The sequence below is a fragment of the Octodon degus genome, unplaced genomic scaffold, assembly GCF_000260255.1.
Source record: "Octodon degus isolate 3935 unplaced genomic scaffold, OctDeg1.0 scaffold00080, whole genome shotgun sequence".
NCBI lineage: Eukaryota > Metazoa > Chordata > Mammalia > Rodentia > Octodontidae > Octodon > Octodon degus.
Window position 1 is genome coordinate 1,706,099 of NW_004524656.1, and position 10,623 is coordinate 1,716,721.

Genomic DNA, 10,623 nt, shown 5'->3' on the forward strand with positions numbered 1-10,623 from the left:
GTGCACCTGGAAAATGTGGGGCGCACTGGGAAGACGTGGGCCCCTGCAGGGGTGCTTGGAAAGCTCCCCTCTCTCCTGGTCCTTTTGCCTCCCATCTTCCTCCCGGCTGCCAAGGGCTGAGCAACTTCCTGTGCTGGGATGTTTTGCTTTGCTGTTCCTGCCTTAGGGCTATAGACTACACAACCTGAAACCACAATAAACCTGAGCCAAAATAAAGCTTTTTTCATTTAAATTGTGGGTGCTAGGTATCTTATTTTTAAATGTAACATATTGATCAAGGTTCTCCAGAGGAATTAAATTGATAGAATGTGTATATACATACATATACATATGTTACATATATATTTGTATTATGTGTAGTATGTTTATCAAACATCATAATATATAATTATAAAATGAGAATTATTAGGTTGGTTTACAGGGTCAGAGACTGGAGAGCCAGAGAAGTAAGCGGCTGCTGAGGAGCTGAAACCTCAGAATAAGAGAGGCCAGAGGTGCAGCAGCCCCAGCCTGGGACCCAAGGTCTGGAGGCTCCCCGGAGCGTCACCGGGGTGGGCCCACAGGCAGCGGCTGGAGAAGCGGGAGTCTGAAGGCCATGGACCATAGCAAAAGGCTACCTGTTCAAGCAGAACGGAGCTTGTACAGGTAAGCAGGCCTCCTCCTTCTGACTTTTTTTTTTTTTTTTTTGGCAGAACCGGAGATTGACCTTAGATCCTTGTTCTTGCCAAGGAAGCACTTATTCTACTGAGCCATCTCCCCGGCCCCCCTCCTTCTGACTTTTACCCATCTGAGGCCACAGCTTATTGAAAAATGCCACCCACATTCAGAGCGGGTATCCCCCTCTCAGTTTTCTGGCCCACAAGCCAATTGGCTCTGAAAACAGTTCTCACAGACACCCCGAAGTGTGCTTTACTCAGTGACATTTCTCAAGCTAACAACGTTGACCACCAAGGCTAACAGCCAGGGGGCTGGGGTGTGGCTCGGGGTGAGAGTGCTCGTGTCCAGGAGACCCAGCACAGGAGGCAGGGGCAGACACACCGTACAAGGAAGTGCTGGCAAGACACCTGCTTGCAGTCACACAGCAAAGTGGTGGCAGGATGTCCCAGTCCATTTGTTCTGAGACTGGATAATCTATAAAGAACAAAACTACAGCTGGGAGTGGTGGTGCACTCATAATCCTTGCCAAATGGGAGACAAAGACCAGCCGAGGCAACTTAATGTGACCCTGTCTCATAATGAAAAATAAAAAATACTGGCAATTTCACTCATAGTATCCCTTGGTACAATCCCCAATGATGGAAGAAAAGAACAATAACAAAAAGTTATTTCTCTTTTCCTGTGGGAACCACCAGGTCAGGAGGAGTGTGGCCCTCTCCTCTCCCCACCATGGCTTGTGCTTGTCCCCTGATATACATGTACTCTGAGAAGGGGGAGTCACCTGGCAAAAATGTCACCTTGCCTGCTGTATTCAAAGATCCCATGCGACCAGATATTGTGAATTTTGTTCACACCAACTTGCGGAAAAACAACCAACAGCCGTATGCGGTCAGCGAATTAGCAGGTCATCAGACCAGGGCCGAGTCTTGGGGGACCAGTAGAGCTGTGACTCAAACTCCTGGAGTTCGTGGCTGTGGGGCCCACCATTCTGGCCAGGATGACTTTGGCAATGTGTCAGGGAAGCTGCGTGTTTGCACCAATCAGAACCTGGCACCATTGGCACCACAGAGTGAACACAGCCCAGAAGCAGTATGCCATCTGCTCGGCCTTGGCTGCCTCAGCCTTTCCAGTGCTGGTCATGTCCAAAGCTCATCGAACTGAGGAAGTTCCTGAACTTCCTTTGGTGGTGGAAGACAAAGTTGAAGGACACAAGAAGAGGAAGGAGGCAGTTTTGTTTCTGAAGAAACTTAAGGCTTGGATTGATATGAAAAAGGTGTATACCTCTCAGTGAATGAGGGCCGGCAAGGGCCAGAGGAGAAACCGCCGTCTCAGCCAGCACAAGGGACCTTGTGTCATCTATCATGAAGACAATGGTGTCATCAAGGCCTTCAGAAGTATCCCAGGCGTTACTCTGCTCAACGTAAGCAAACTGAATTATTTTGAAATTTGCTCCTGGTGGGTGTGCGGGGTGTTTCTGCGTTTGGACTTGAAGTGTTTTCTGGAAGTTAGATGAGCTGTATGGCACGTGGAGAAAAGTGGCTACCCTCAAGAGTCACTATACCTGCTTAGGCAGGTGCAGGGGCCAGAGGTTCAATTCTCGGGCCTGCCATGCCAGCCCCACCCCAGGGGCATGCTGAGACAGGGTTGAGACTGGGCGTGGTGGGGCACACCTGTAATCCCAGCACTTGGGAGGCTGTAAACAGGAGGAAAATCACTGAGTCTGATCTACATAGTGAAACCCTGAACACCCTGTAGACCCTTCCCTAAATACAGAAAATGTAAAAAAATCACTATAACCTGCCTATGCACAAGATGATCAGTACAGATCTGAGCAGAATCTGTAAACAGGCTTGAAGAGTCCAGAGATCCAAAGAGTCCTCCGAGCACCACACAAGAAATTTCATCGTAGAGTCCTGAAGAAGAATCCTCTGAAGAACCTGAGAATCGTGCTGAAGCTGAACCCATATGCAAAGCCCATGCGCCGGAGCAGCGTTCTTCGCCAGGCCAGGAATCACAACATCCTACAACTAAAGCAGCGGCACAGGCAGTCAAATTGGAAGAGAAAGAAGTTGCCAGCAAGAAGCCTCTGGAAGAGAAGAAAGGAAAGAAGGCTGCTGGTCCCAAGAAGCCTGTGAAGAAGCCTTTGGAGAAAAAACCTGCAGCTCCCAAGAAACCAGCAGAAAAGAAACCTCCTGGAGAAAAAGCCTGCTTCATAAACTCAAAACCTGTATCTCATACAAGTGCTGTAAATTTGGACAGCTTATTTTGAATAAAGACCTGGTCAAAGAAGCAGTAAGAAAAAAAAAAAAAAAAAAAGTTATTTTTCCAGAAGTTATTTCTGGAAGCTAGGAAGTCGGAGACCAAGCTCCCTGCATGTGGTCTAGCAAGGGTCTTCCTGATGCTTCACACCCACGTGGTGGAAGGTAGAGAGGCAAGCTAGCTGAGTGCTGGGCGAAGCCTCTTTATAAAAAGGCCTTAATCCAGCCAGTGAGGAAAATCTCACGGCATATGTACCTCTCAAAAGCCACACCCCTACTACGACCACACTGGCAGCACCTGAATTCCTACTGAGGCATGTCTCAGCGCAGGATCAGTGTGAGAAGGCAGGGCTGGGACCTGGCTCGAGCACCTTGCCTTCTGCGCACTGCAGGTAAAGCCTGAGCCCTTTGCAGCTCTCACCCAGGCTTTTCTGTTCCTTTCCTCCTCGGCTTCCTTGTGAGCATTTAATTCTGCATGGTGTCCAGGTTGGGGCTTTCATGTCCCGGTCAGTGGAAGCTTGCGAGTTGCAGTGGCGAGCTTCAAATCTGACGCTTGCCAATTTCTGCTGAGCGCCAGGTGGGAAATGCTCTTGGCCACATCCATTTTTAATGTGGCTGTCAGTCTAGCAGAAAAATTAGCTCCAGGTAAAGTCACTCAGAGTGAGGGCTATGTCATTCTAGCACCATTCAAAGGAGGTGGGTCACAGAGCCACTTTCTAGCTCCCATGCCCCTGGATTTCCAAGACAGGTGGGACTTGGGGCAAAGGATAGAGGACAGTTTAGCCTGCGCCCTTCCCTCCCTTATGGGGTAGAGGGGCAGGGGGAAGGTCAACACATCTCCCTGATGATAGCCGCAGTGCTCTGAGGCCCAACTGCCAAGAACACCAGCTGCAGGTCTAGTCCTGGCTCTCACCCACACCTAGAGAGTCCCTATTTGGTCATCCTCACAGAGAGTAATAGTAATTACCACAGCTTGATTTTTGACCAAATGAAACAATCATAAAATCACCTTATAAACTGTAAATCACTGTACAAAGTTCCATATTTGTAGGTTATCTCAGGCAGATGCTTAATTTCCTTTAGGATACAAAACACCCCGGGTCAGGTCAGCGTTTAGAATCTCAAAATTAAGAAAATATCCTTTACAGATATCTGTTTAGGCAGGTCTCACAGCACCCAGGAAACCTGTCATTCTTAGAGTACTCTGCTTTTCTGCATCCTCCCAAAGAACAGAAGAGGAGGAAGTTGTCATTACACGTTTACTTATTCACACCGGAGCATAAGTTCACCACTGAAAGGCACCAGGCATCTTACTGAGATAAGCACTAGGGGCCCACAGATTACTGTCATCTTGTACAAACGTGTTTGTTAAAAGCCCGGCATATACGCTGATAGGTCCTTCTTCCCTTGTTCCCTTTCTTCTTCTTTCCCTCTCTCCCTTCCTTCCTTCTGTTTTCCCTTCCTATGTTTGGCTACACCGTAAGTCCTAGCTCAGTAGAATAAGCGCCTGCCTAGCAAGTGTAAGTTCCTGAGTTCAATCCCCAGTACCACAAAACAAAATAAAATAAATCATAAGTCCTGAATTCAGGAACTCAAAGGTAGTTGGTTCGGAGGCTGGGCAGTACATGTGCCCCTTACAAAACCAAGATGCACTTGAACATGACAATAACTAGCAAAAGTGGCTCAGCTGTCATCTTATAGGACCTTTTTCATCCCCCCCCCTCCCAAGACCTCCCAACCCCGCCCAAGCTTACTTCTTGGATCCTTTGTCTGAACTGGGTCATGTGTCCACCCTAAACCATAGATGAAAGGATCAGCATCAGTGCTTAAGAACAGTGGTTAAGGGCCAGCAAAATAGCTCAGTGGATTAAAGTGCCTGCTATGTCAGCCCCGCCCCCGGTATGCACTGAGACAGCGATTGAGACTGGGCATGGCGGCGCATGCCTATAATCCCAGCTCCTGGGAGGCTGTAAAGAGGCGGATCACTACGAGTCCAATCTAGTAATGAGGCCCTGAACACCCTGTAGACCCTTCCCTAAAATAATAAAAAAAAAGACCAGTGGTTGAAAAGGTCCATAGTGTGGGGTGCTGAGGGGCCTCAAGACCTCCCCCCAGGAGTCTAAGAGGTCACATCTATTTTCATAATAATATTGACATATTTTTTACTTTTTTTGTTCTCATTTTCTCATTATAGTACAGGAAGAACAAACAAAATCCTAGATATGAATCTAACATGTTTTGAGTTTTGTCATCCCAAAGTGAAATATCAGCAATTATCTGTGAAAAGTTATTTAAAAGAAAATCTTTTCTCTTCTCCCTACATATGTGTGAGTCCAGATTTTCTTCATCTATTTAAAAGCATATAACAATAGATTGAATGCTGAGGCCGATGTGGAAGTCCAGCTGTTTATGGAGCCAGATATTTAAATGATTTTCAAGAAGGGGGGGGATTAAGTACTATTCTCACCAAATAGGGGCCAGGGAGACGGCTCAGTGGAATAGCAAGCGCAAGGGCCTGAGTTCAATCCCTGGTTCAGTGAAAAAAGAAACAAACATTTTTTTTCAGCCAGGCATAGTGGTGCACTTCTGTAATTCCAGCACTTGGGAAGCTGAGGCAGGAGGATCATTGCAAGTTCAAGACCAGCCTGGGCAACAAAGTGAGCTCAAGGCCAGCCTGAACTGCATAGTGAGACCCTGTCTCAAAAAGACCCCCAAATTTTTTTCATTATATATTTATACTAAATAGGAAAAAACTTTATTTTGATAGTTTAAAAGTTTAAGATGTAACAAAGCAAATATTAACAGATACAACCCACACAAACAGCAGAAAAACGTCAAAAGACAAACTTTACTTTTAATAAATAATTAAAAACAAGGATGAATAAGAATCTTAGTCACGGGCCAGTGAAGTAAACTACCCGGGATGTGCAAACCTCCAGCGTAGCTTCCTCTTCCGAAAAACGTTGTCTCTGGCGTGGAAGGAGGGAGCAGCGAGGGAAGTCAGAAGGGGCGGGGTTATTTTAAGTAGTAGAATCTGAAGCACATGCGCAGATGTGTGCGCGAATGGAAGGCGTAGGGGTGCAGGACAGGTGGGAGGTGGGAGAGAAGCAGATAAGACAAGGTCACAAGACCCAAAGCACTGGCCCGAGAGCGGAGATGGAGGCTTGAACCGGAACAGAAGGAGCTGCTGCTCTTCTGCGGGAGGGGAAGGGCTGACCGCCAACTGGGAGGCTGAGAGGTGGAGGGGAGGAGGGGGGAGGGATCTGTCCCTGCCTCTGGGGAAGGACCTCATCCCAGGAGGTGAGAAGTCGGGAGGCACAGAGCACAGTCCTGTAGGCCTTCCAGAAGCAAGAAGCCAGTGAGGCACATCAATAAATTTCTCAGCCACTACAGAGGCTGAGGAAAAAGGGTTGCAAGTTTGAGGCCAGCATGGACAACTTAGAGAGATCCTATCTCAAAAATAAAATGTTAAAATAGGTTGTAGCCTAGTAATAGAGCATTCCTGAGTTCAATCCCCAGTAGGAAAAAAAAAAAAAAATCCAACAGAAACATGCAGGCATCAGCAACGGCAAGCTAATTGTAGCTTATAGGATTTGTATTAGTATGTCCTGGTGGTGTGTGGTTGCTTTCCAAGAGAAAGACTTTGCGCATCAGAGGACAGTACAGCTGCAGCTGGGCAGGGATGGAAAGAACAAGGTAGGGCAGGTCTGGCCATGGACCATTCAGCCTATGCCTGGGTGACAGGGCAAAGAGCTGGTGGCTGGGCTGGGCGCAGAGGGCGGAGTTCTGGACCACTTCCACATGGGGTCCGTGCTGAGGCGGTAGATCCCCATGTGCAGAGTGTGTGGTGTGCTGGGAAGTGTTGAGAGTTATTGCAGAGGGAGTGTGTGGGAAGTCAGAGCCCTGGGCCTCGCTACTGTCTGCTTGGGAGATAGGATTTATTCACTGGCGAAAATTAGAGCAAACGCTCCAAGTCTCCTGTGAGGAAAGTTTTGTTTTTTTTTTTTTCCGGAATGGGGGATTGAACTCGGGTCCTTACGCTTGCCAGGGAAGTGCTTATTCTACTGAGCCATCTCCCCAATCCCAAAGGGGAAAGTTTTTGAATGGAAACCTGCCTGATATATTTGGCTTTGCCTAATGTTCAGCTATCACAGCCACTCTGAGGCTCAACTCCACTTTCCAAATATTTATTTATCTCCTATTCGTCCCTCTCTTCCAGTCTTTCTCTACTTCTCGTCTTTCCCATCTTCCTCTTTTCTCCATGATTTCTGTTCATTTCTCTCTCCTTTTTTTTTTTTTTTAAATTTTTCTTTTGTTTTTGTGGAACCGGAGATTGAACTCAGGCCCTTAAGCTACCTCCCCGGCGCCTCTCTCTCCTTTTTAATCTTTTTGTTTTGTCTTTGTTCTTTCACTTTAACTATGAAAAAAAAAATATATATATATATATATACATATACATATACATATATGTTTGCAACAGGAGACTACTACTGAATAAAAAGAGAACTCTACAAAACAACTTTTTCTACATATTTAGTACAGGGTTTACAGGGTCTCACTACACAGGTCAGATTCGTAGTGATCCTCCTGTTTTCAGCCTCCCAAGCATTGGGATTACAGGCATGTGCCACAACACCCAGTCTCAAAACAATTTTAATAATATCTAAATACTTTCAATCCAACTGTTTAGCAGGCCTAATTTTACATAGTCGGCATCATAAAGTCACTATCAAGGCAATTTTTGCTAAAGATGGAAATGAGAGCTATGAATGCGTTCTCTTGAGTTGAAGGTCTACTGCACACTTAACCCAGAGCTGGGGCTGGAAGAAGATGCCAGACTCTATCATTACAATCGAATGCAGATGAGTTCTGTATACAGGAGGAAAATACACAGGCACAAAAATAGACCGACACCATAGGGCAGGAATGCTCTACCACCCCGCACTCCCCAAATCTGATAAATGAGACCCCTCAGAGTGCAATAAAGACCCTTGTTCCACTATATTCCCCCTATCTGACGGCATACTCAGAAATAAGTGTTCATTTTGGATTTTTTTTTTTCTGAACTGGGGATTGAACTCAGATCCTTGCGTTTGCCAGTCAAGTGCTTATCCTACTGAGCCATCTCCCCGGCACCTATAAAGAGTCGGGACTGGGGCTCGAACCGGCGACCTCATGCTGTAGAGCCCGACGCGTAAACCGCTGCACTAGGTCACCACCTTCATTTTGGATTTGGACTACGCTATATCTATACGCTATCATTTTATGTGAATGTCAACTTGAAAATCTATGATTAGCAGTGTTATGGCTTGTGTCTAGATGTCCCCCCAAAGCCTCATGAAAACTCTAGCTTTCTAGAGTTTCTGATTGCTTCCTGGTCCAATGCTGGGGTTATGGGTGTGAGGGCTGCACCCGCCCTAGGGCAGACAGCCTGAATGCGATGTAAGGGAGGGAGAGAGGCTCGCTCTCTGCTGCACCTCCCTTTTTGCTCTTGCTATTTTGCTGTTTTCTGCCACCACGAATGGCTGCCCTCTGTCGTGTGGCACTCTGCCTTGGAGCCAGCCAAGCATGAGCCTCTACAAGCTGCGAGCTAAATAAACCTTTCCTTTCTTAATTTTGGGTGTTGGGCCTCTTGTCCCAGCAACAAAAGTAACCAAGACAAGCAGCTTACAGAATTTCTTTGCTCTATTTTGTTAATTTTTACAGAAAACCCTGTCAGTTCAGTTTGGTCAGATGCCAACTTCCTGGGTCATAATGTTCTACAACAAACCAAGAAACTTCTTAGTGAACCAGGACTTTCACTTGTTTTAGGAGGGAGTGGTGGTGCTGAGAACTGAACTCAGCCTTTTCACTGAGTCTCAGCAGCAGTAGGTTTGTGTGGTTTTTTTGTTTTTGTTTTTGGGGTTTTTTGTTTTGTTTTGTTTTGTTTTGTTTGTCTTTTTGAGACAGGATCTCACTATGCAGTTTAGGCTGCCTTTGAGCTCACTTTGTAGCCCAGGCTGGTCTGGAACTCACAATGATCCTCCTGACTCAAGCTCCCGAGTACTAGGATTACAGGTATGTACCACTATGCCTGGAAAATTTTTTTCCTTTTTTACAGCTGAATAATGCATACCGCATTTTCTTTTGTTTTTTTAAGAACTGGGAATTGAACTCAGGACCTCATACTTGCCAGGCATGCGCTTGTGCTACTGAGCTATATCCCTGGCCCCATCAGCCCTCTTATTTTGATACAAAGTCTTGCTAAAATTGTCCAGGCTGGACTCAAACTAGAGCTTCTCCTGCATCAGCCTCCCAGAGTGTGAGGATTACAGGTGAGCAGCACCATGTTCTCTTTCACTTGAATTTTGAATGAAGAGTCCATCGGGTGTAGTGCAGGTAGATGGGTCTGACCTATGGGTTGGGGATTTTCTCCTATAACCCTTAGGACTCTCTAAGCACTAAAGATAATTATCTCACATTACAGAGGAGAGAAGGGCTGGTGGCCTATCATAATTATACAGAATTACTGGTGCAGTAATGAGATTCCAGCGCAAGCTGCCTACCTCCCACCCGACTAGAATCTCGAGCTCCCCCTCTGACTTCGTATTCCCCGGGCTCCATCAGTCTTCCTCAAAAGCCACGTCCTCCCTGTGGCCTCTGGACATCGGTGCGCAGTTTTATTGCGTTAGCCTCCCACAGCGTTCCCAACAAACTTCTACCGGGTGCTCCTCACCCGCCCTCCCTCAGCTAAAATTCCTCCAGGGCAGAAGATACGTTCAAATCCCAACTCCTAGCCCAAGGCACTTCCTCAATAAATATTTGCAGGCTGAGATACAGTGCTATTGAGGTTAAGGGGGGGGGGGTAAAAACTACGACGAGCCCATCAGGCCTGGTGACCCAGGGCACGTGTACAGAACGCAGAAACCCAGATGGCTATACAGCACTGTGATGCGGGAACCAATCAGAAAGGACTACCTTTAGTTCATTTACGTGGCATAAAACCAAGCGAATCTTTGATAGGACAACTCAAATCTGATGCCAGCTAAGTGAGTTTCTGAAAGGACAGCCTCCCAGTGCCTTGTTTCCATGGGAGAGAAGCAGTCTAGGAATTTCATATAACAAAGCTCAGCTGCAACTAACTGCTCGTGGCCCTGAGTCTATCTATTCACCAGCCGTTTTACGCCACAGAGCGCATTTCTTTTCTGCCATGAGTAAATATAAATCCTGATGGCTATTTCTGCGTGTCTCATCCAGTTCTTTGTTCAGGACACCAAGGGCCTTGAAAAAAAAATAATAAAAAATCTCTTCAGAACCCCAAAGCCACCAACATTACCTTAAAGGAAGTCGGAGGGCAAATACTGGTTCTGTGCCGTGCCCGCTGGAAGACTCTCGGTCCGCATTCAAAGCCCTTTCTCTTTAGCCATCCCTTCTTGGCTTTTTTTTTTTTTCTTTGTCAGTTCAGCCTGCTGTCACACAGTGCTATAGATTTATAAGGGTGGTTTATGAATAATTCATGGCGGCTGAGTTGGAAATCAGGACGCCCGGTGCTCTAGTCCTGGGGAAGCGTCTTCCAGCTACTCACTGAGTCCCCACCCAGTGGGCAGAGGCCTAAAGAGCTCCTCTTTGTCAGACCTCGGAATTCTTTTTCCTAATTGCAATTTCTATCATAATTATTCGCCCTGCCTTCATCTATCACATGAAATGCATTTTTTACTTTGATTTAATG

General features: G+C 46.5%; 1 pseudogene; it reads left to right on the top strand.

Moving 5' to 3' along the window:
- The first annotated feature begins 1,365 nt into the window (after nt 1-1,365).
- LOC101563947 lies at nt 1,366-6,740 on the top strand (annotated as a pseudogene).
- Nucleotides 6,741-10,623: the final 3,883 nt, after the last annotated feature.